We start from the raw sequence: 24,509 nt of genomic DNA on the forward strand, positions 1-24,509 counted from the left end.
GGACATATCTAATCCGTTTAAAGCAACTGGCTTATTTTTGTTACTACGTCTGGTCATGACTTGTACACAAAACGCATCCCATAATCCAACAGTTAAGATAGGGTAAAGATTGGTAATACTGTGATACGAGTAATATTGTGATGGTTCTTTTTGAGAATCTATTACAATTTTACTGAACGAAAGGAGGACCGGTTTTTTGTGTTAACATATTAAGGGGATGTTCGTGGACAAGTTGCTACACAAAACCGGTCCTTCTGTCGCTCAGTAAAATTCTGTGGCCGGGAGGAAAAAGGTCTTACGTAAAAATGTTATACTTTTCAGGAGAGCAGTAGAAAGAATGAAATTGATGTCAATTATAGTTTTTTAATTAAGAGGTTTTTCCTGGATATTATTTGTTTATATTTCTTCTAAAATAGGTAATGTTGCTCATTTAACAATTTTCTTGATTATTTCCAAAATTAGCTGCACTTAAGCCATTTTAAGACTAGAACCCAAACTGAGTAGAAGGGACTATTTAAACATAAGACCTTTTTCACGTCAAAATAAATTAGAAATGTAAATTATTAGGAATGCAAAATGTGTCTTAAACAATTATAGGACTTGAATAATTTCAAGGGAAAAATTGTTCCGGGGCCGGGTATCGATCCCGGGACCTCTGGTTGAACGTACCAGCGCTCTACCACTGAGCTACCCGGGAACTCCACCTGACACCGTCTCAACTTTTCCCTTTATATCCACACAACTCGCGTGGGCTGACGAAACGCCAGAGATCCACAACGAGTGCACACAATCTCTGTGTGACTTGGAATTGTGGTTTTCTGTTAACGTACACAGTGACGTATATATTATGCAAATCTAGTCTTTCAGGTGAAGCTCCCTGTAAAGCAGATTTGAATAATTTCAAGGGAAAAATTGTTCCGGGGACTTTTTACCCTGGTGCTTAAAATTTTAAAAGGAAAGGGAATCAGTTGTGATAAAATAGCTAAAATACAAGTTAGACCATTTTAATAGGGAAGTATGGAAAGTAAACATGTGATGTCTGTAAGGAATAAAATATTAAATATTCTTAAGTCCTTTATTCTGTGTGTGCTCGATTCAAAAAGTACTTAGGACATTTGGTAACGCTCTATAAATCCAGCCAGGAGTCTTATTTAACTTTAACCGTTTTATCAGATTGTAGAGAATTGTTTCCGCTTTCAGAATATATAAAAATCTCATTTTCACAAAAAATTGACTTAAGACCTTTTTCCTTCCGGCCACAGAATTGTAATGAATTCTCAAAAAGAACTGTCACAATATTATTCGTATCACTGTATTACCAACCTTTACCCTATTTGACTTTATTAATCGATTATTCGGTTTAAGAAGACATATATTTCATTTTTCGCAAATTTACATACAAATTATTGTTATATGAATATTGTAATCATTTGTAAAATAACGACAGTAGCCTAATAAGAAGAATGTAGTCCCAGAAAAAAAAAAACGTCCCAACTCTTGAAGATTCTTACAGAGCACACAACGATTAAACAACGGTTTTTCAAATCAGTATTATTATTTTGAGCACTATTACAGGAAGGTATTTCACAACTAATGCAAAAACACTGAATTTGTCTTTAAATAAGATCAAAATAGTGCCTAAGAGTCATTATGTAACAAACACGATGCAATACGACAACCCCAATTATGATAATTCATCGCAAGCACTTCGACAGCTCTGTGCCAGAGGACTAGCTAGCAGACTACAAAGTTCAGGGTTCAGATGCTGTTGAGGAAATTAATTAATTATGAAGATTAATTTCGTTTACCATCATTCTGTTTTACTGCAAGTTTTATAAATATTCATCTACTATTAAGTACAGATCAATTTTCATCGCATCCTTCCAAATGCCTTTCGGGTTACAACAATTGAATTAAAATGATTTTCAATAACCGTGGGAGCAATCTCGTGTGTACCGCTGCTTTGGAGCGTAACTCAGGATTCCAGAATAGGTGGTCCGTTTCGGCAAACAAAATGAAAGAAATCATTTTCAAAGTATTTCTAGTCTTCTCTTTCCTTCGAGTCGTAATTCAAAATTTGTAGAGGGACTGTATTGTAATCCATTCTTTGTGTACGGTGAATCCAATTTTTTTTTCATTTGATTGTTTCTAAAATAAATTTTATTTCTAATTCATCTAACATGTCTTCATTTATTTATGGCCTAACAAAGTACAGCCAGCTGTTTTCCTAAAATAATTCCATCTCTGCAGTACTTAACCTTGTTAAGTCTTGCTTCCGAATGTGTCTATTTTCGCCATCATGCAGCAAAGATTGAATTGCTAAAGTGTTATATACAATACTTTGACTTGTTCCTTTTTGAACCTGATTAGATTTTGAAAATTTGGTTCAACATCCCCAATATTTGTTTGTTTCGAAATCTTTCTCATTTTCATATGATTGACATCTTGATAGTTAAGGGGAGTTAACTAGTAATCATGCAAAAGTTGTGAAAATATAATATTTTATTTTGTCATCGCTTAGGTTCTAATACATTTACTACTATTTATCCTCCTATTCTTTAAATATGTACTAGAAGTTATGATACATTGTTTTTTTTTAATAATACAACAGAGTTTTCATTAGTAAGTATAGTGTATGCATCATGCATTAGTATAGGCTTTCTTTATTTCGTGCCACTTACTTGAGCGTGATGGGAAGAAAAAGTGGTCTGGGATGCGTTTCTTCCTCGCTACGTTTCCACTTGTACCAAGCTAGCTCACTTATCCCCACCATAAGGTTCTTACTATGAACTACGGCGCAGGCATCCATTTGGTTTCACGGGATAACGAACGACCGATACAATTTCCTCTTTCCCTACATTTCAGATTTAAAAGAAATTTACAGACTAGAAGGCACTCTTGCCAGAAAGAATGGGATTCCTTTAAATATTATTTCTTTCTCTTATATTATGAAATGTGGGTCAGAATAATGTTTATATATTTCAATAAATCCGAAGAGCAACATTATTATACATGTGGTAAGATAGCCTGAAAATTTCATAAGTCTAGCTCAAATCGTTCCTACTAATAGCTTGAAAAATGTAGGTCGTTCTTGACCATCACAGATTTCAGTTACGGTAAGTACCATTGTCCCGATTTTGCGTTCAGTGACTTTCAGCTTTCATAAGCCCGTATGATTATCAGTTGAGTCGCCATAACTATACCGATTTTTTTTAAAGATGGGACATGACAGTTAAGCGGCCGAGTTTGGAACTACATTGCTATGCTACCAATATGGAATAGCACGCTGTCAGCTGATAGGAGCTGGCAATCGGCGCTAGATGGCTGACGTTAAAACATTCATTGACAATTGACGCGAAGGTATAAAAACAATACAAAAATCGACAGAGAATGAAAGAAGAAACGTATCAATGCTAACATTGTGTGCATAATAAAAGTCGCCAAGAGAGCTACTGAGCACTCACCACGTGGGAACTGTAACTTCGGCAACTCAACCGCTGTTACCATGGCAACAAGCGTACCACGCTATGTGACATTCAGTTATTTTTGTTTCTTCCTATCGCAGCGCTAATGTCATGCCCCATCTTTCAAAAAACAGGTAGGCCTATAATAAAAATTGTTAGCTCTGTTTTGGTTTAGGGCTTATCATAAATAAATCAATGACACAGCCGAAGAGCCAAACTTAAGTACAAGATGATTTAGAAAATAAGTATTGGTCTGATGTAAATTAATACTTACTTACTTACTGGCTTTTAAGGAACCCGGAGGTTCATTGCCGCCCTCACATAAGCCCGCCATTGGTCCCTATCCTGAGCAAGATTAATCCAGTCTCTCCCATCATATTCCACCTACCTCAAATCCATTCTAATATTATCCTCCCATCTACGTCTCGACCTCCCCAAAGGTATTTTTCCCTCCGGCCTCCCAACTAACACTCTATATGCATTTCTGGCTTCGCCCATACGTGCTACATGACCTGCCCATCTCAAACGTCTGGATTTAATGTTCCTAATTATGTAAGGTGAAGAATACAATGCGTGCAGCTCTGCGTTGTGTAACTTCCTCCATTCTCCTGTAACTTCATCCCTCTTAGCCCCAAATACTTTCCTAAGAACCTTATTCTCAAACACCTTAATCTCTGTTCCTCTCTCAAAGTTAGAGTCCAAGTTTCACAGCCATACATAACAACCGGTAATATAACTGTTTTATAAATTCTAACTTTCAGATTTTTTGACAGCAGACTAGATGAAAAAAGCTTCTCAACCGAATAATAACAGGCATTTCCCATATTTATTCTGCGTTTAATTTGATGTAATTTAAATTAATTTGCAGTCATGGACAGCCGATAAGAGGTGGTCCTCCAGCTTGGGGTTGGGCGAAGGGCTAACAACCCATCACCGTAAAAAACAGCTTTTTACGAAACCTAACAATAAGCCTCGGAATGGGACTGATTCTCCGGCACGACCACAGCAAAGGAATAAGTTTGTAAGATTTGGTACATCAGATGTAAATTAATAACTATAATATTATTTTTGGGGAGGCCTGAGGGAAAAAGATCTTTGGGGAGGCAGAGACGTAGATGGGAGAATAATATTAACATGATTTGAGGGAGGTGGGATATGATGATAGAGACTGGATTAATCTTGCCCATTGGCGGGCTTATGTGAGTACGGCAATGGACCTCCGGGTTCCTTAAAAGTCATAAGTAAGTAAGTATAATATTATTTTAGACTCAATTACATAATATTGTCACCTATTTCCAAACAATCGTCTCGTACATTCATATATTTTGAACATGGAAGCCCAAATAGAGTTGTAGTTCCTTATCGATGTAGTCTGCCGCCAGGGTTCCGAGTCAGTCATTCGCGACTGTTTTGACGTGGTCATCCTTGCTGACTATCAACAGTGACTTTATACTTCCAGTCCCACTTAAAGAGGTTTTTAGAGGAACAAAAATTCAACAGTGATGATGACGTGAAGACAGTCGCAACACTGGCGCCAAAGTATTACCATAAGGGGACACAATTAGAGGCGGCGCCGGGTTGTGTTGTAATGCCCACTAAAGTTAATCCATGCCCACATTTCTGCCACTCCACCGCACAGAAATACTGAAAATGCAGCTAACACTTGATTCAGAACACTGCAACTGAATTCACTCATTTGAAATTATGGCAGGCATACAGAATGCTCGGTTTTTCCTTAACACAGTCAGGTGGATCCGGCAGTGCTTTGCAGTAGCAAATCGTTGCCCCGCTTCGATTTTATTCATTTAATAACTTACTTTACTGACATACTTTAATTACTTATAAGAAATAATGGAATGGTTCTCACCATTACATCAGACAATCGAAATGCTCATCCTTTCTTAAGCGTCAATCCTGTTGAAGAGATTTTGCTGTATTGGCAAATATAACTTAAATATTCTCTTTTAAATCCTCTCAAGAACACGTGGAGTTTTTTTCGTACAATTCCTGTTTAAGGGTTGCTCACAAATAAAAGTCACAGAGATTTAGATCCGGGGATCTAGGAGGCCACAAACCCTTGTTAATTAATCCGTCGTCAAACAGCGTAAAGCGCGGAATTACCTATTGCAAGATTCGTAAAAATGTTTTACCGCACAACTCTCGTAAATCAATTTTTTTCCTCGTAAATTATAAGACATTCTCATCATAACACACAATAATAGACAATGAAACATATACAGAGCAATAAAAGTGTCAAACAAGCACCACACAAAAACTCAACTGTGTAGGAAACGGGTTATCAACTAGCATGACTTTCGGAGGCCGACGTCGACGCCGAGAACATAGTTTTAAAATTAATATTTGAGAGAAAAATTCGCTCCGGCGCCGGGGATCGAACCCGGGTCCTTGGTTCTACGTACCAAGCGCTCTGACCACTGAGCTACGCCGAATTCAATCCACAGCACCGGACCGAATCCTCCTCCTTCACTATTTCCCTTTGTGGCCTGACTCAAAGTTAGGCATATATGTTGACTATGTCCAATGCCAACTGCCATTGAATTCGGCGTAGCTCAGTGGTCAGAGCGCTTGGTAGCCTACGTAGAACCAAGGACCCGGGTTGGATCCCCGGCGCCGGAGCGAATTTTTCTCCTCAAATATTAATTGTCAATATTACAGATATTATTCTGTAGGACAAATTAATAAATCTATAATAGTTTGAGAAGTTTCGGCTCTTTCCGATCAACCTAATCGACAGACACCCGGAGTCTTCACAGCCTATCTTATCGCTGGGCATAAAACCGACAATATTCAAATCTGAAGATATTACTTATGATATGAAGTTACAGGGTGAGGCAGGACCATCGTTTACGTATTGCAACTCAAGAATATTTATTGCATACTCCTGTAGAATCATTTGGATGCTAGTTGTTCATCAGCCGGTTTCTCCATCCGCCGCATCACGCGTTTCTCTGCAACCTTTTTTTTTTTAGTTGGTTATTTAACGACGCTGTATCAACTACGAGGTTATGGCAATCTTCTTACGCGTAGTCCCAATCTCTGGTGGGTCTTCCGTACCTGTACTCCAGTTTTAAATAGTCGAGACCCTCAAGAAATAGTCAAGATCTCCGAGTCTTCTAGAACTGTCACCACTAAGTACTACAGTATCTCTGTCTTTGCTTTCCGTGTTGGGACAGACAGCACCAGACCCACACAGAAATGCCGCATTTTGAAACCGGAGATGATAATGAAGACTACTCTTTAGAACTTTGGCAGAATATTGAGGGAAAGCAGGAGAATCCTGAAAGAAACCATCGCAACGTTGGCTTGTCTAGCTCAAACTATGGTCCGCAGACCACCTGTGGTCCTCGAAGTCTGCCCTTGTGGTCCTTCAAAAAAGACAGAAGAAAAAATATAATTCAAACGAATTGCGCATCACACTATAGCTCATCTGGCGCCTATAACCCAGCCAGGGACCACCCGAATTCATAACAGAGGACCAAAGTACCGAACCTTTTCATGTATTTATGACTTTCTTATTAGTTTTGCCGATACCCAGTCTGCACATTGAAATGGTCACGTACCGTACTATATGTCGTAAACCAATAATACAACTCTGAAGTCACAATTTTAAACTTATTTTCCAAGTAAATATGACGAATTTTCATGGGTTCCTGATCACTCTCATTGCGATATTGAAAATAACAAACTTTCATTGAGTGATAGAGAACAGTTAATTGAACTCTCAAATGACACCGGACTTAAAATGAAATTCGAAGCGGAAGGTATGGTTAATTTCTGGACCTCATCACAAGTGAAAAGAGAATACAGTGAACTGTACAATGGTGCTTTAGAGATTATAATTCAATTTGCTTCTACGTATCTATGTGTGAAAAGGTTTTCATCACCAACTTTAATAAAAACAAAGTACCGAAATCGACTCGAGTATGTGACGATCTCCGACTTAAGCTTACCAGCATACATCCAAGTATAGAACAACTGTGCAAGAATCGGAAGGCTCATCCATCTCATTACTGCGAGTACCACTATGTATTTTTTTTAGTTAATTATTTAAAGATTATCCAAACTCTAATACTTTGAATTATAAAAAAAAAAAACAAAATGAAGTTTCTTCTATTAACATTAACTTAATTAGTTAATACTAATATAAAATTAATTGAATTAAATTAATTTTAATTAATTAATCATTTTTTAAATATAAGTATACGGTATTAAAATATGCTACAAAAATGATAAATTTGCTTTCGAAGGGAACAAGAGTAAGGTGGTCCGCGGAACTGCTCTGACTTGAAAAAGTGGTCCCCACTTCAAAAAAGTTTGAGAAACGCTGGTCTAGTACAAATGCCATGTTTGCCGCAGCCGGCATTGAACATAGGCTTGGTTGCATCAGCCTCACGTACTAGCCTTGAACCACTAGGCGGCATATTTAAAGTTGCTTACATTCTTTACATCTTAGCTTAAGCTTGTTTATATTTGTTTTGCATCTTGGTGGTGCGCAATAGAGAAAATCAATCTTAAGTTAATCAGAAATAATCCGTTAATATTAAAATTAATATTTTTATAAGCTTAGTCATTAACAAGTTAACACATTCAAGACGCTTTTTCCTTACATAATTCAGATTAATATCAGTTTTAGATAAGAAGAAAGATTTAAAAATCATATACGTATATTAAACGTCAGAAATACTGCGCTCCTGGAAATCCACGGTCCCGCTATGCCGGGACTGAACGGCAATCTCGTTGCCACCAAGGTATCCCAACTTCATTATGCCTCCGTGGCGCTGCAGCCCGTGAAGGACCTAGATCGACCAGCCGGCTGCTGGCTCACGCCCACATCTCGAAGCAGAGGTGGACGATCACCCAACCAGAATGGAGGTATCGTGTGGTTAGCACGATGATCCCCCCAGCCGTTATAGCTGGCATTCGCAACCGGATTTCACTACCTATCGCAGCTCCCCAAGTGCATCACGATGCTGGGTGGGCACCGGTCCCATAAACTGGCCGAAATTTCATGAGAAAATTTCTTCCCCCATGAGGACTCGAACCAGCGCGCATTCCGTAACGCGAGTCCTAGACAGGATGCTTTAGACCGCGACGCCACGGCGCGGGACCATTATGCCTCCACCGAATAATTAGAAAGGGTTTAATACAGTGATTGCCAATCTTTAAAGGTCTGGGATCCATCTTTAAGGACGCAAAAACTTCAAGAGAGGCATAAATTAAATTAGTACACTTAAAAACAACTATGATATTTAAAAAACTAAATTATTATAATTGGCAGGTGCTCAAATTTACAATAAAACGTTATATAACCACCGAACTTATGTGATGAATGGGTTTGCCAATTTCTCAGGGATTTATATTGCAAATCTACATTACATAAATGTTTGTCTGTCCTTGCACGACCCACCAAACGCAATCTTGGGACCCACCAGTGGGTTGAGACCCATAGGTTAAGAATCTCTGTTTTCCATGTGGAGAACTTGCAGGTATTATGTATAATCTTTTAACAATAAAATAAATCTGCAGAAGTTGCCATCACTGTTGCTGCTCATTCGGTCTCAAATTTTGTTAATACTACTGTATCTTCTGTTTATATTGCTTGTATTATTTTATTTGTATTTCTCTTTGTTTGTTTTGTAATTATATTTCTTTATTCTGTATATTTGAAATAAATAAATAAAATAAAAAAATAAAACTGTAAAAAAAGGTACTGACACTAAGCCTCTGTATATCACAGAGAGTATCCTATACTCAGCGCATTTCGAACTGGTGGATCAAGATCGCGTACAAACCACGCACGAGTCACTGAACTGAAAACTGTGAACTGAAGCACTGGTGATCCCGGCTGTCCCAGCTGACTTTAGTTGTGGAGAATGGTCCAGGAATGCAGTCCATTGCTTGACCTTGATCCGCCAGTTCGAAATGCGCTCACAATAATTCACAAAGATATACGACTGCTACATCTGAAGATGAGAATGAATACAATAAGTTGTTACAGTGAAAACTTCCCAATAGCGGGAAAAATTAAATGTCCGTTATTCAAAAGTGTCCGCTATTTAGAAAATCGTTAGTATGTATACAGTACATTAAAATTTCTCATACATATTCAACACTATATTTTACAGTACAGTACAGTAGACAGTGAGATTGTTTACAGTATTCATCCAGAGAGAAATCGTACCAATAAATGTTTTGTAAATGAAATAAACATCAGTCACTGTACCACTTCACTTTACACAAAGAAATCTAGAATTGCATTCTCAGTGTATGATTTTAAAATAACATACTTGTTTTTCAAAATTTCACTAACCTGAATTTTTCCCACATTAAACTTTGTGGCCAGCTCACGAACACTTAATTTCTCCTTCTCACTATGCTTTACAATATCCACTTTCTCTTTTAGTGACAAACGTTTACGTTTTTGTGGCATTTTTAATGTGACTGTACTTCCGAACACTCAACTTGACAAACTAAGAAAGTACGGACTGCTCACGTACAGTATCACAACTAACAACTGTGCTGCTTACCTTCAATAAAGTACAAGAACGTTCAAATGCACGATAATGACTGTTGCAAAGAATTCCGTTAGAATTCCATTTAATTTACAACCGTCTTTCCTTTTTATTTTCTTTCACGCTGTCCGTTATTTGTAAGTTTTAATTGTTGTTGGAGATACATTTCAGTGTCCGCGTCCGTTATTGAGAATGTCCGCTATTTGGAAGAATTTTATCATAAGGGCCAATGTTATTTTGCAAGGGAATTTTAAAATGTCCGCTATTGAGAGGAGTCCGCCATTGGGAAGTTTCACTGTATACATATTCTGGATCTAGTGATAACGTAAGTTCCAGCTGGAATAAGTTTTCCAAGCCTGCACACTGTGGCCTAAGACACAATTTGTTTGCTCTACGGTCAGATAAAAAGAGGTACAAGTGACATTTCTAAAAAAAAATTAGAAGTGCATCCAGAGTAAGGTAAAGGGTCCTAAATTTTAAATTTTAGTGGCAAAGATATATATATATATATATATATATATATATATATATATATATTGACTACATCACACATTAAAATTAAAATTGAAAATGTTATGGAATTTACAAACGCATAAAAAACTTTCAATCACATTTTATCAACAGTAATCTCACTAGAGGTTTTGATTATATCGATAAATCTGCGAGTGGAACACGAGCAGATTTATCTAGAGAAATTCAAAACTCGAGTGGGATTTAATTGACTATTACACGATTAGAAGAAAGTAGGCTACATAAAGATTAGAAGTAACAAAGTGTACAATAAAATATTAATTGGCTTACGAAAATACAACTGTCTTCAAATGTATTATTGTACCATCTCAACATTACGCTAGATGGCAGTAGTGTTTTATGATTATGTTTTCTTGTTACCAGTATCAGTTGTGCCAACTATGGAATCATCATTGAACTCTGTGGACTGTTACTAGTCAAGAAGGCTTTCTTGATTCAGTTTCATTTTTATTAAAACATTTGCATTCCATTTCAATCATCCGGATCCCAGTAATCAACGTCACTTGACAGATGATTTTCAATAAATCTTAGTTTTAATCAATCTCTGATACGTGACTATCCATAATATATAGCAGAAGCTATAACAAACATAACCTAAATAATATAAACAAGTGTTAGAAAAGTTTTAATTAGTGATGATGAAATAAACAAGAAACGTTTTAATTAACGATGACGAAATAAAAAATAAACATGGATAATTTTAAAAGAAACAATTATTGAAAGTACAATTTTCAAATTTGAATGTTTTGGTGGTTGGTGGTTCAGTTGATGTTATATTGGACGTGTGCGTAAAAGAAGTGAACTCGTTGGTGTACATGGTGTATCCCTCAACTCATTCAGGATTTCCGAATGGTGCTCTTCATATATGACCAGTGATCTTTATTAATTCTTGTTCTTGAATGCCAAAATGCGAGTCATATTTGAAAGTGATGTGCATCGACTGGAGTGGTTTGTAATTTTCTGTTTTTTGACGGCCAGACCAGTGCAGTTTGAAATGTTGGCAAACAAAGAAACAAATGCTAGGGTAGTGATAAAAATAAACAAATGCTAGGGACGCGATAAAATTAAACAAATGCTAGGGACGCGATAAAATTGTGCGATAAGCAGCCATGATTGGTTGAAAGACGTCCTTTCGTACCGTTTTATTGGTCGAAAGTAGTGTGACGTAGTAAAAGTGTAATAATCAAAAGTAATTAAAGTGTACTTACAACTGTTTGCTTCTGGACCCTTCAATTATAAATTTTCGGGACCGTCCAGGTGCGCCCAGACCAATAGTTGAAAAGACAAGCAGTCCAAGTGCGGCCTGAGATATTTTATTACATGGCTCATGTGCGGCCAGACCTATATTTTAGCAATTAACTCTGCTCATGACGTAAAATGTAAATAATATAGTATATAGTTAACTTTATGTGGTTCGATATTTTACTGTAAGTAGGGGAAGCCAATAGACAAGTAAAAAGAAGAAGAGTTCTTAAGGATGCAAATGATGGCACTGCAGCAGAACTCCCATCACTAGGCTACGGTTCGTAAAGAGAGTTTCTTTTAAGTTTCTACCGGTGTAAAGGTCAAGGATATGTCTTTCACCACGTCAGATGAAAGACTCAACACTAAAAGACGAAGGCCATAACAAATACCTGTAACAAATTTTACACAGCCAATATTACAGTATCCCACTTCAGTATTGACAGCTACACTCATATTTAGTAATGTACCGGTAGTGTTACACATTGTCACACACAGTCCTAAGTGTGCAAATTCGGAAGGAAAAATATTGTTTGTATTCATACCGTAACTCAGGTATTTCCGGCCGCACCTGGACGATTACCTAAAGCTTCCTGGACCGCACATGTACGTTCGTCTAAAACTTCCGAGGCCGCACGACTATAAATCCGATTCTGGGCCGCATATCGGCATCCAGGATAAAATTATTACATAAGGAACGATAGTAACTGGAGAAAAATCAGCTCCAAACCGTTTTTGTTTACCACAAATTTTCATCATATTCGATGGAATTGAATCCGTTTCTCCAGCACTGAAAGCAAACGTTCTGGAGTTCGGGTATCTGTAGACTATCTACGAACTAACTTATATCATAGACAGTCATCACCATAATCGCAACAGACTTGGTGACTCAAGCATCGGCGCCGACACTAAGAAAGATATGGTTTCCTGCTCCTTGGAATGAACGTTCACTGTAGTATTACACTGAAATGCTTTGTCACCAGTGACAGAAAGAACATCTTTATCTCAAAGCCATCCGTCCCACTACGACCTACGCCTGTGAAATGTGAGCACAAGCGCATTGCACAAGTGGAAAAATTAAACTGGCGACTTTAAATCCTTGATATTTATTACTCAGATGTGCCTGAGGAGATACTTTTTAAAAATAAATAATATAAAATATATAAAATAATAAGAACAATCCGTGACGCAGTAGCGATTTCGGCGTCCTTACAAGCGCAGGTTTGTCTGTGCCAGTGTATGCACAGACAATCTGCATTCTCTGCATGGTTCGTTTTGCTTTCACACATTCCGATCTCAATCAAGTTTTGTAGAGTCTTGAAGTAAAAGTCTGAGAGCGTTTACGATTGTAAAAAACATAATGCAAATTTGATATTATATTTACACGTAATTATTACCTATTTTAATATTCTGAATAGTATTTTATAAAATGTAATGTATGTACATTAAGCATGAAAAGTTTTGTTCACTTAACTTTTATAGTAGCTGAGATTTAAATAAAACCAATTTCACTAGATTTTTGCAGGCCAGTGGTATACCTCCCACCTTAATGAGATTTGAGCGAGTATTCGACTGTTCGACTAACATCCTGTCTAACAATTGAGCACCTCCATGGAACAACACTTGAGCAACATGTTACAGCCAATCTTTTTCCACAGATGTACAAGATTTTAAGCCATCACAGTGATCGAGTTCGGAAGAAAATTTTGTTGGCACTAGCAAGACATAACGGACTCAAGAAGGAATCAAGGCCTTTGGTCACATGGTCCTGATGATGGAAGTCCGACACGTCAGAGATAATAAGTATCAACACTCGATTCGAAACCCCAAATTCATCTTACTACTGGGTGTTCAGTTCAAAATGTGTCTTGGCTCGCTGTATGCCGTCATGTGGCTAGTTGATGAGCCTAGAGAATTCAATCTTCCTACACTTCCGCAGCTCAGGTGTATAACCTAAGAGGCAGAGAAGATGGCTAGCAAGTACGGCGTTCATTCTGAAGAGTACGTACCGATACGTACGATAACGCCGGTAGTAGCAGGAATGTGAACTGTTTGGAAATACGTACTGTCGGGATATGGGGAGAGGGTTAAGACGATTACTTACATATTTGTTGACATTAACTTCGACGGTCAACATGGACACGGAGCATTTGATTTGTGTTGTGGAATGTTACCGTACGCAACCGATGATAACAAATACCCTGCGTACGACTTGCCGGCGCAAAACACAGTTCGAAAGAGGTTATGGTAGCACACAGACCGTACAGACCGCCATCTGTTGCTACGACGTTCAAGTTATACCGTACACGTTCTCAAGTTCAGATTGAAGAACGCCTTAAATAATAGGCAACTTCTCTAACATATCAGCTGAAACTCGCTTCAAATCGGTGACCCAACAACAGTGACGTCATGACACACTTTGAAATGAACACCCAGTATATCTCCATTAATATGATATAAATATCGTGCGTCAACATTAGCACGGTGAACATCTCCATTCCTATACCCACAAGTGAAAAATCGTAAAATCTTCAAGCATTTTGGTATATACTGTATGTTACTGGTCATCGCACCTTTCAACATGCTAACCAACGATTAGTTCTCTAAACGGCCTACACAAAATACGTGTTTCCGTAACCATGACAACATATGTATCTCAAAAATTCAGATCAACTGACCTGCCACTGCCAATGACGTACGAAATTAGCCAATTCTGCATTGCGTACGGCGAGGTCATGTCAGAGCCGTGTTCTTGTCGACAGTGACGACGCAAGAACTGATCAAAACCAAATCTGGATTCCATCTCTCCGGAATTTAGTAGATGTGTCATATACGGATATACGTAAAGGACGTAAGTGTTACTGGTATGTCATGTCTGTCAATACACACGTCAGAACTGCATATCGTACAATGGAACAATCCAGACGATAGCTAGCACATTTCATGTTCTAAGGCCTTTATTAAGCCCACTGCAAATCATCAACAATAGTGATAAAACTACATAATTTCTTAATCATCATCATCTAGGACACAAATTAGTTCTTCTTGTTTTCAATGAAACTAACAAAGAGCGTCGAAGGATCTTTCCGGTCTTCTTCCATTTGGTTGATAACTTTGCATTCAATATGTCAGAGATTCGTGAAGGACAATGATGAATTATCCTATAAATTAAGTTTCTCTTTTACAGTCGCTACATATTTTATTTATAACAAAACAGTAGTTCAATTGAAATCACAGAACATAAGCCGACATTCCACCTGCAGGCCGTCCTGTACAAAATTAAACGGTAATTCAACAAAGAAGAGATAAGACGAACTGAAGCCCGTTACATGTTCACCTGTGTACCATGAGATATGTATCAGATCGCCACAGAAGTCGATGAAGGAACAACGCCCTGTAACTACATTACAACAGAGCTGGCCTCGAGATGTCAATGTGTTTACTGTTATGTAGCGCTTTCTACATCAGCTGCCGTGCCAGAATACTGTACAGTCAAATTTTTACATTCCACAATCCACTCCACAAGAAAGATTCGACCTACATCACTGCATTAAATTTCAAATTCTTGGTTGCAGTTCAGAATTCTAGTCATTCTCGAAGAACGAATGATTACAATGGTGTCCGTTATAGAAAAAACTCCAAGGTTCAGACCCGTGTGAGAGAAATGGATTTTTAATAACGATAACAATTAGCCTATGACGAAGACTTTATAACAGAAAAATTTAGGGCCGTATTCATAGACATTCTTAGCGCGGGCTTCCGGTGGATGATCAGCGTTTTTCGTATTCATAAACCAGTGTTAGCGATAGGATATGATTTGAATTCTGTAATAGTAACCAGTGGATAGCCGGGGCTAGTTTAGCACGCTCGTAGCGCGTGCTGCGAAATGTCTATGAATAGCACCCTTAATGTCTTCATGAAACTCAGACTAAGTTGTAAGGTTTATAGAGGAGACTTCAACGCACATAGACAGGTGTCAGCCAATTCTAAAAAAATAAAATAAAAATAATATAATCTAATAAAAACACGAAAATAAAAATATAAACGAAACGGTTTTCGCAGTTCGTACTAATCATTTCATGTAATCAAACAAAATAAATTTTTAGGTTAGATCTCATGAATCGTAAACTGTTTAGTGAAACCAATGAATTTCATGTTCCCAGACACTTCAATATTACATCAATCAATCACTAAAAAATAAATAAATAAATATTGTTTCAGTGCATAGCATTGTAACTTTACCTGCTTTGGTGATATGTAGTAGCAGTTGGCAACATTTAAAAGACAGCCGCCTGAAGTAAGCCTGACGTAACGAGTCCATGATAGTATGCGACTCCACTAGTATATAGACATTACCCTAGATCATATATACCCAGATTGCTCGGCGTTATAGGTTTTGACGGTAACAACTTTTGTCAGGTTTAGTATGCTGCCATCTAGTTGTTACATAAGGAGTCACGTCATAACTCCCATTTGAATTGCATTAGCCACTGTACTGCCATCCCGTGTTCGTTTACGGCGGACGGGTGGCGATCCTGGCGGTTGTTCTCTTCAAAGTGCAACCGATTTTAACATAGAAATGAGGAATCTATATGTGATCGGGACATGACATACTGTATGCATAAAAGCAAGTAGTAGGACATTACGATACAAAGAAGGAGAGTTCGGCCGGCGCTGTGGATCGGGTTCCAGCATAGCTCAGATGGAAAAAGCACTCAGCGCGGCAAGCTGATAGTCTTGGGCTCGATTCCCGGTGCCGAAACAAATTTTTCTTCGATAATAAAGATCCCACTAGTCTTATCTATCTGCTGATAATGGACCCTGTATTCATTCATTCATAGTGTTCTGCCCAAGGGCAGGTCTTTCACTGCAAACCCAGCATTCTCCAGTCTTTCCTATTTTCTGCCTTCCTCTTTGTCTCCGCATATGATCCATATATCTTAATGTAGTCTATCATCTGATATCTTCTTCTGCAACGAACTCTTCTCCCTTCACCATTCCTTCCAATTCATCCTTCATCGAGTTCTCATGAGCAGTGTATGGAAACGGTGCCCACCCAGCATCACGATGAATTAGGGGAGCGACATCCAGTTTCATAAGCCAGCTATGTAACGGCTAGGGGATCACCGTGCTAATCACACGTTCCCTCGTACTGAGGCATGCAGACGTGAGACTTCTGCTGAGACACGTATACGTGAGACCAGCAGTCGGCTGGTCCGCCATGGCTCTCCATGGGCTGTCGCGTCACGGATTTAAAAGTATAATTGTATTGCACAATGTTAAAAAGGGCTTACTATGCCCACGAAAAGGGGAAATTCCGCTGTTTTCTCAAAAGATCGCACGAACAATTTTTCAGCATTAAATATCTTCAACGGCAATGAAAAGGAGGACGCCTAGACTAGACGTCATTTCGGAAGGCGGTTAGCTTCTATATGCGCCGTAGCATTTCTGGTATGTGACGTCACAAGCTTGTACAGTAGAACCAATCAGAATCAGTCTATAACAAGCACTTCCTGAGTTCGTTTGTTCACGTGCGAGTGTTTCAATACATTGAATAAGTAAAACTAACATTTACTATGTGTATGTAAGGTAAATAAATGGAAGAAGAGACTGTAAAAACACAAATATTACACAAGCAGGCGCGGAAAATACAGACGTGGACAAATTATTAGCAAAATTGAAGATTTTTATTATATATTTTTACTAAATATGATTCTTCAATTTAGACTACACTTGACATTTTTGTGTATTTCCAAATTATTAGCAAAATTGAAGATTTGTACTGTATATTTTTAGAAAATTTAACTCTTCCATTTGGACTACATTTGATATTTTTGCATATTTACAAATTATTAGCAAAACTGAAGGTTTTTATTATACATTTTTACAAAATTCGATTCTTCAATTTGGAATACAGTTGACATTTTGGATATTTTTTTAAATTATTAGCAAAACTGAAGATTTTTATTTTATAGTTTTACAAAATTTGACTCTTCAATTTAGACTGTCTTTGACATTTTTGCTAATTTACAAATTATTAACAAAATTGAAGATTTTTATTATGTATTTTTACAAAATTTAACTCTTCAACTTAAACTACAGTTGACATTTTTGCATATTTCTGTCTACTGTAATGATAGAAATATGCAAAATTGTCAATTGTAGTCTAAATTGAAAAGTCAAATTTTGTAAACAGAATTATCATACAAATCGTCAATTTTGTTAATAATTTGTCCACGTCTGTAGTGTTTAAGGTGTATAATTATTATAAAAACGTTAACGAGCAGAACACTGCCGGCCATCTTGATGCTGGCAGCAACGTTGCCAACGTGCAAGAAACGACTGCAGAAGCATGTGGTGTGGGATTGAGAAACGTGCAAAGAATATTGTTAGTGAAGGAAAGAGGGTTTGTTTGGTGTCATGCTTACAGTAATCAACGGCTAAGGTCATTATTGTCTTTTGATAATTTAAATTCTCTCCTGCGCTATTTGTATTGCACGTGCGTGAAGTACGATGTGGCAATGTTGTACGCTGCCTTGCTCTCTCTATCTGTCTCTCTCGACGCAAACGCTAGCAGACAACCCGCCTTCCGAATTGCCGTGGGCTCTAGTAACACTAAGACAGCGCTTTGCATTATCGGTCTTACTAATAAATCGTGTATAGTTTTTATAAGAGACTTATGCAGAGTTTGGACAGCAAACGTGTATAAACAGCCTGTAACTACACACGGAATTGTCTCCAGTAGTTATATACACGAAACTTCTTGTTTAAGCGTTGTATATAGAGAAAAAATGGCCGCCCCTCAAACAGCTGTTCGTATCGATTGTCATTTTATGATGGTGATGATGATGATGATGGTTGCCTTATAACCACAGAAGAACGAACCAAAGAGCACAGAATAATTAGAATAACATTGCTGTAGCTGTTTTCTTTCACCAAAATATAGCGTGGTAATCGACCAGGCCCAGTTGTACTATCGATACTTAGAGCGGCTCACTAGCGGATGCAATACTGCAGTTATTCCATTATCTTTTGTAATGAAGTAATGATGAAACTATGACGTAGCTTTGTAACAGTTGTACTTTTATACACGACGTATGTAGTGATTATTAGTAAGGAATTTACACACGTCTCATAAACGAGCTACTCATTTTGTAAGTATAACACAGTTAAACTCTGTGTAAGAGTTTTTATTAGTATATTAATATGTCTTTAACCACGTTTTTTGTCGGCCCACTGGAAGAAGAAAAAGGGGGTGAGCTATGCATGTCAGGAATAAATTGTCATACCAAAAAAGTAGTGGTTCGATCGATCAAAATATTTAATCGATTAACGATTTGAATTTAATTTGATCGATTTGAAAAAAACTTTTAATATACTGTATATTATTAAATTTAATTTATGTTCGATGAACAGCATAAGTACAAAATGCTATATATCTGAGCTGTATACGCTGTATCGCTATATTACAAAACAATACTATTTTAGTTATTTACTAACCTATTTATTATGTAGCCTTATAATTTATTATATCAATTTCTGCAGGGATTTTTGAGACACACACAAATAAAAAAAAGTATCGAGACTCACCTAGTTAATACTGCTTCATCCATGATTTTAAACATGTGAATGCATTCACATGCTCCGACTTAAGTGCCGCTCTACGTTTAGTAACAATGTTTCCTTATCACTAAACACGAAAAAAAAAAAAACTTTTTTTTTTCTGTCAAGCACTTCTCCACGATCGTTCAATTTAAATCCAAACATTTCACTGAGTTTACCTCGAGCTTTGAAGTAAGCAATTTCTGAGAGAGGAATATTGCCGGAATTTTTAGTCTGAGTTTGCATTAACAAAATAACAATTCAAACAAGTACAACGGATTAATTTTAATCGACTCGATTATTCGATTGAATATTTTTTATCGATTAATGTTACATTACTGATCGATTAATCCAACAGATTAATCGATTAAATCCCACAACACTACAAAAATGTACTAAACCTATATTCTTTAAATATACTGTGGAAGAACATAAATGAATAAGATACATAAATCTGAATTGGCTACTTACATTCGAGGTAGATGTTGCCCAAAGAGAAGGAAACAGAGAAAACCTGAGGATGAAAGAAACAGGTTATGTTACATAAGATTTATATAATACGTAATTAACACAATCGAAAGGCATGAAGAACACAGCGGGAAGACTTCAGCATTTAGAACGAGATAATCGGCTTACCTTAAACTGCCATGTTCAATACAAGAAAACATAATATAACGACTCTATTACGCTAATCCAGATATACGAGTATTTATTATAGCAGGAGATTTCAAGCTTTTGTGACATGATACAAGTCACCACTTTTCGCTAACATTCACACAGACTAGCAGTGAAGCACATCCAATCTCCTTGGCTGGTTGCCTTTCTTTTCGAGAGCCAGACTCGGTATAGATTCATATACTTTGGCAAACATTGAACCATTGTACGCCCTGCATCTAATGAGTTCCTTCAGGGATCAAACACGGGCCGATTGGCTGGGAAATATAAGCGTGATAGCGCTAAGCCACAGACGCGGCTATCTATTCCTTTTAATAAACATACAGCGGTTCATAGACATAACGGTGCTCTAATAACTAATGCAAATTTAATTATACGTGTTTTAAAAAAAAGTATTTCAGTTTTTGATACATAGTTTGCACCAAAACAAGAAAAAATAGTAATATACGTTACAAGAGCGGTATGTTGACGTTTTCATGGTCGAGGAAAAGATTGAAAAAGCGAAACGAAGTTGAGCTTTTTTAATTTCCGAGAACATGAAAACAAACATACCGCTCGTGTATCGTACATTATTTTGTGCGAAGATCGTTTATTACATACCTGAAAGACGAATTTATAATTAGTTGCAATGAAATCTCCATGTTGGTTTCTGTTTAATGACGCCAACTTCGGAACACCAAAATATCTTTCTTCAACATTGTTGCTGTAAAATGTTTTCTGTGTTTACTATACTCCAGCAGGCCGTGATATACGTCTGTCTTTTTTTCCCCCCCAGTCTATAAATGCGAACTTAAAACAAACGGTAAGGTTATGTAATGATTTATTTTTCATTTTAATATTTTAACAATATTATTTATATAACATATTGCAGTAATAACATCGGCATCTGGAATCTCGTTAATTTTTTCACGGCTTCCTTAATGTTACTTGTATCAGGAATGCAATAAGTTTCGTGGAGTAGTAGACTTTACTTAATTTTTGCAAATATTTAAAAACAATAATTAACATTGCAATTTAGGTGAAATTGCAGTGGTAAGTTTCCAATTTATAATTATTACTATGTTAAACGTCTCTAAAAATAATATGTTAAAAGCCTAAAGCAGTAAAATGAATGTCGCGCTTAAGCGGTAAGAAGAGGGAAATTGTTATGTGTGTTACGTTGGGAATACTGAATGTGGTATTTCACACTTACCGCTTATTGGTTCTGTGCGGAAAACAAGCAAATACGCACGATCTCGCACAAAAGTCTATTAAACATGGGTCCTAAAACTCATACCTTAAGAGCTATGAGCACTTGTTCACCATCGCTATAGTGTCTGTGTCTGTGTGTGTAATGCCTACCCACTTCATTTGCGTGATTCGGGCTCCGCATACTGCGGATAGATGGCAGAGCTGTGACCCATTTTCAAGTTGCACACCACTTCGGCGGGCTACGTTATGCATGTGTAGTATCTGTGAGGAGTTATGCCCCGTACTAGGGGTGAGTGTATGTGTTAAGTGTTCGTGTAAGTGTAGTGTAGGAAATGGGTAATGATGATGGTGAAAAAGGAAGACGGGTACTTCACTGGAATATTAAGTCTACATGGCTGAATCGACAGACAGCACCAGAAAGCCAAGCCACAAGGAAATGGCAATTCAGAGTTTAACAATCTTTCCTAGGTAAAGTAGTGCACAATAAGCCCTTCGAGGCTGCAGTATTGGCATTCGGGAACCTCCCCATATAAAAAAAGTCGGAGCGTATATATTCGTGAATCCGTTTTGGCGGAACTTGGGGCATAGCTTTATTTCAGATTAGTGAACGGCTTTACATCTAAGGGTATCGTCGACTTGGTTGGCGAGTTGGTATAGCGCTGGCCTTCTATGCCCAAGGTTGCGGGTTCGATCCCGGGCCAGGTCGATGGCATTTAAGTGTGTTTAAATGCGACAGGCTCATGTCAGTAGATTTACTGGCATGTAAAAGAACTCCGGCGGGACAAAATTCCGGCACATCCGGCGACGCTGATATAACCTCTGCAGTTGCGAGCGTCGTTAAATAAAACATAACATTTAACATTCTAAGGGTATCGGATTTCAATCTCAACAGATACTGTGATTTGAGGGGAACAATTCGACTATGAGAAAAGTTTCTCCAAATATTTTAGTTTGGGTAAAATCCGGGAGATGCGAGGCAGCGTCGCGGTTAAGGATTAACACTAAAGACCTGACGGTCGCGTTCGATACGCGATGGGGTCATGGATTTTGTCCATTAACCTAATCATTCCGGCCACACTATGGCCCTGTGGGATTATTTCGCATCTAACAAATGAGTACCAAGAGCATCTTTTGGGGGGTGAAGGCAGGGACACGAAGGGTTACATCCCTACTGCCATCAATGGAGTCTGTCTATAGTGGCGAAAGTCTTAACCTCTCGTCACCCTCTGGATCGATTTGGTCTGTAATGGGTTGACTTTATTGTAACATTCACCTACATTCTAAGATCCGCCTTAAATAGTTTTTTTTTTTCTAAAAATAACACGTTAAATAAAGGATTACTTATAGACAGTACTTCAAACATTCATGAGGAAACATGCGAAACAAAGAACGTTCTTGCATAGTTAAAAGCTTCATTTGAACCCCCGCAATTTCTCCAGTGGCATTAGAACATTACAGAGTTTGAAAATTGCATGGTCCGTTAGAGGCAGTCTGGCAGATTGCGGTCACGTAGAAACACGACTGAGAAGCCACGTGCAACACACCGCCATGAACACGTGACAGGCAAGTGGGAGGACTTCATATGTAAACTTCTTTGAATAGGCTCAATGTACCTTCTGAAGCCTACAAGGTAGTCAACATAATATTATGGTTAAGAAGAAGAGCATTCAGATGACACAAAGTCAGTAATAATTTCTCACACCAATTATAGTAAATCAGCAATTATTCTTGATGAGAAATACTGATTTGAAGGCATTAATTGCTTGTTCTTCTATAGCTCATATAAGGATTGTTATGGTTGGTTTACAGGACTTGTCCAATTTTTGCTGGACAAACATGGCGTTGAGGAAGGAGTCTTTTTCGTTTTCTTCCCTTCATTTACCATCTCTCTAAAATTCATTATTGACCACTTTTAAACAGTAAAGAAAACTACAGTTATTACTAAAGTTTATTTTCGTTCTTATTACCCGTAAGTGTTATTTCATATCCGGAGCCGTGCTCGGGCGTAGGTTCGATTCCCGCATGAACTGACTACCTGATTCAGTTTCTTTCTTAGTCTTCCACAAGTGCATGGCAAGTATCAACTAAACGCATGGAAAATTCTAGGATGCATCTCGCCAAATACCGTCTCGTTATAATCAATTCCATGGACGCTAAATGAATCAGTAATTGATAGAGCATAGTTAAATTACCGACTAAAATATTTTAAATCTGTACTTAGCTACTGAGAGTCTTTTCTTTCTTCCTTAAAATATATTTCAACATTTTCTCCAAACTTGTTACTGTAAACAGTAATCTTTTTCTTCCTCATATTCTTCCTAACGAAGAGTAATGCTGGGACTCGAATCAGGACCGCCTCCTTGCACTGTGTTAACCCACTACTGGGAAGCTCAGTTTTATTTCTGGGTGAAAATCGGTGTTATTTTTTTTTAAGTATTTCACATTATTTTTAAAGATTTCTTAGTTATTTTAATGGATTTAGTTTTTTTAAATTACGTCGGTATATTTTTATACATTTTCAGTGATACCATGATAATTTTAAAGGATTCTTGTTTATATTTAGGGGTTTTTTGTTACAGATGTTATGCATAAAAAATCTTTCCTGTAAATCAATTACCCTACGATAATGGACAACACTGAATTTTTATTAAAGAAAATATTTTTATCATGTCAAGTAATCAAAATAGGTACAATAGCAACATAATACATTATCTTGTATTGTCAAATAACAATTGCATAGTGTTTACGTCATCTTCTTTCATATTACAGCGTAAGTCGCTCATGACTCCTGAAATAGGCTAATACATTACCTTGTATTAGCTAATTATCAAACAACAATTGCATAGTGTTTACGTTATCTTCTTTCATATTACAGCGTAAGTCGCTCATGACTCTTGAAATAGGCTAATACATTATCTTGTATTAGCTAATTATCAAACAACAATTGCATAGTGTTTACGTTATCTTCTTTCATATTACAGCGTAAGTCGCTCATGACTCCTGAAATAGGCTAATACATTATCTTGTATTAGCTAATTATCAAACAACATTTGCATAGTGTTTACGTTATCTTCTTTCATATTACAGCGTAAGTCGCTCATGACTCCTGAAATAGGCTAATACATTATCTTGTATTAGCTAATTATCAAACAACATTTGCATAGTGTTTACGTTATCTTCTTTCATATTACAGCGTAAATCGCTCATGACTCCTGAAATAGGCTAATACATTATCTTGTATTAGCTAATTATCAAACAACATTTGCATAGT

General features: G+C 37.3%; 1 protein-coding gene across 7 annotated transcripts in view; it reads right to left on the reverse strand.

Annotated features, from left to right (window-relative positions):
• Mef2 (myocyte enhancer factor 2) overlaps positions 1 to 24,509 on the reverse strand; it is a 409,979-nt gene that overhangs the window by 271,333 nt on the left and 114,137 nt on the right. For all 7 annotated transcript variants that reach the window (XM_069832390.1, XM_069832385.1, XM_069832381.1 and 4 more), the window contains one exon: positions 19,844 to 19,886. The gene's annotated coding sequence lies outside the window, so the exon portion shown is untranslated. The remainder of the gene's footprint in view (positions 1 to 19,843; positions 19,887 to 24,509) is intronic.

This window comes from Periplaneta americana, chromosome 8 (assembly GCF_040183065.1).
Source record: "Periplaneta americana isolate PAMFEO1 chromosome 8, P.americana_PAMFEO1_priV1, whole genome shotgun sequence".
NCBI lineage: Eukaryota > Metazoa > Arthropoda > Insecta > Blattodea > Blattidae > Periplaneta > Periplaneta americana.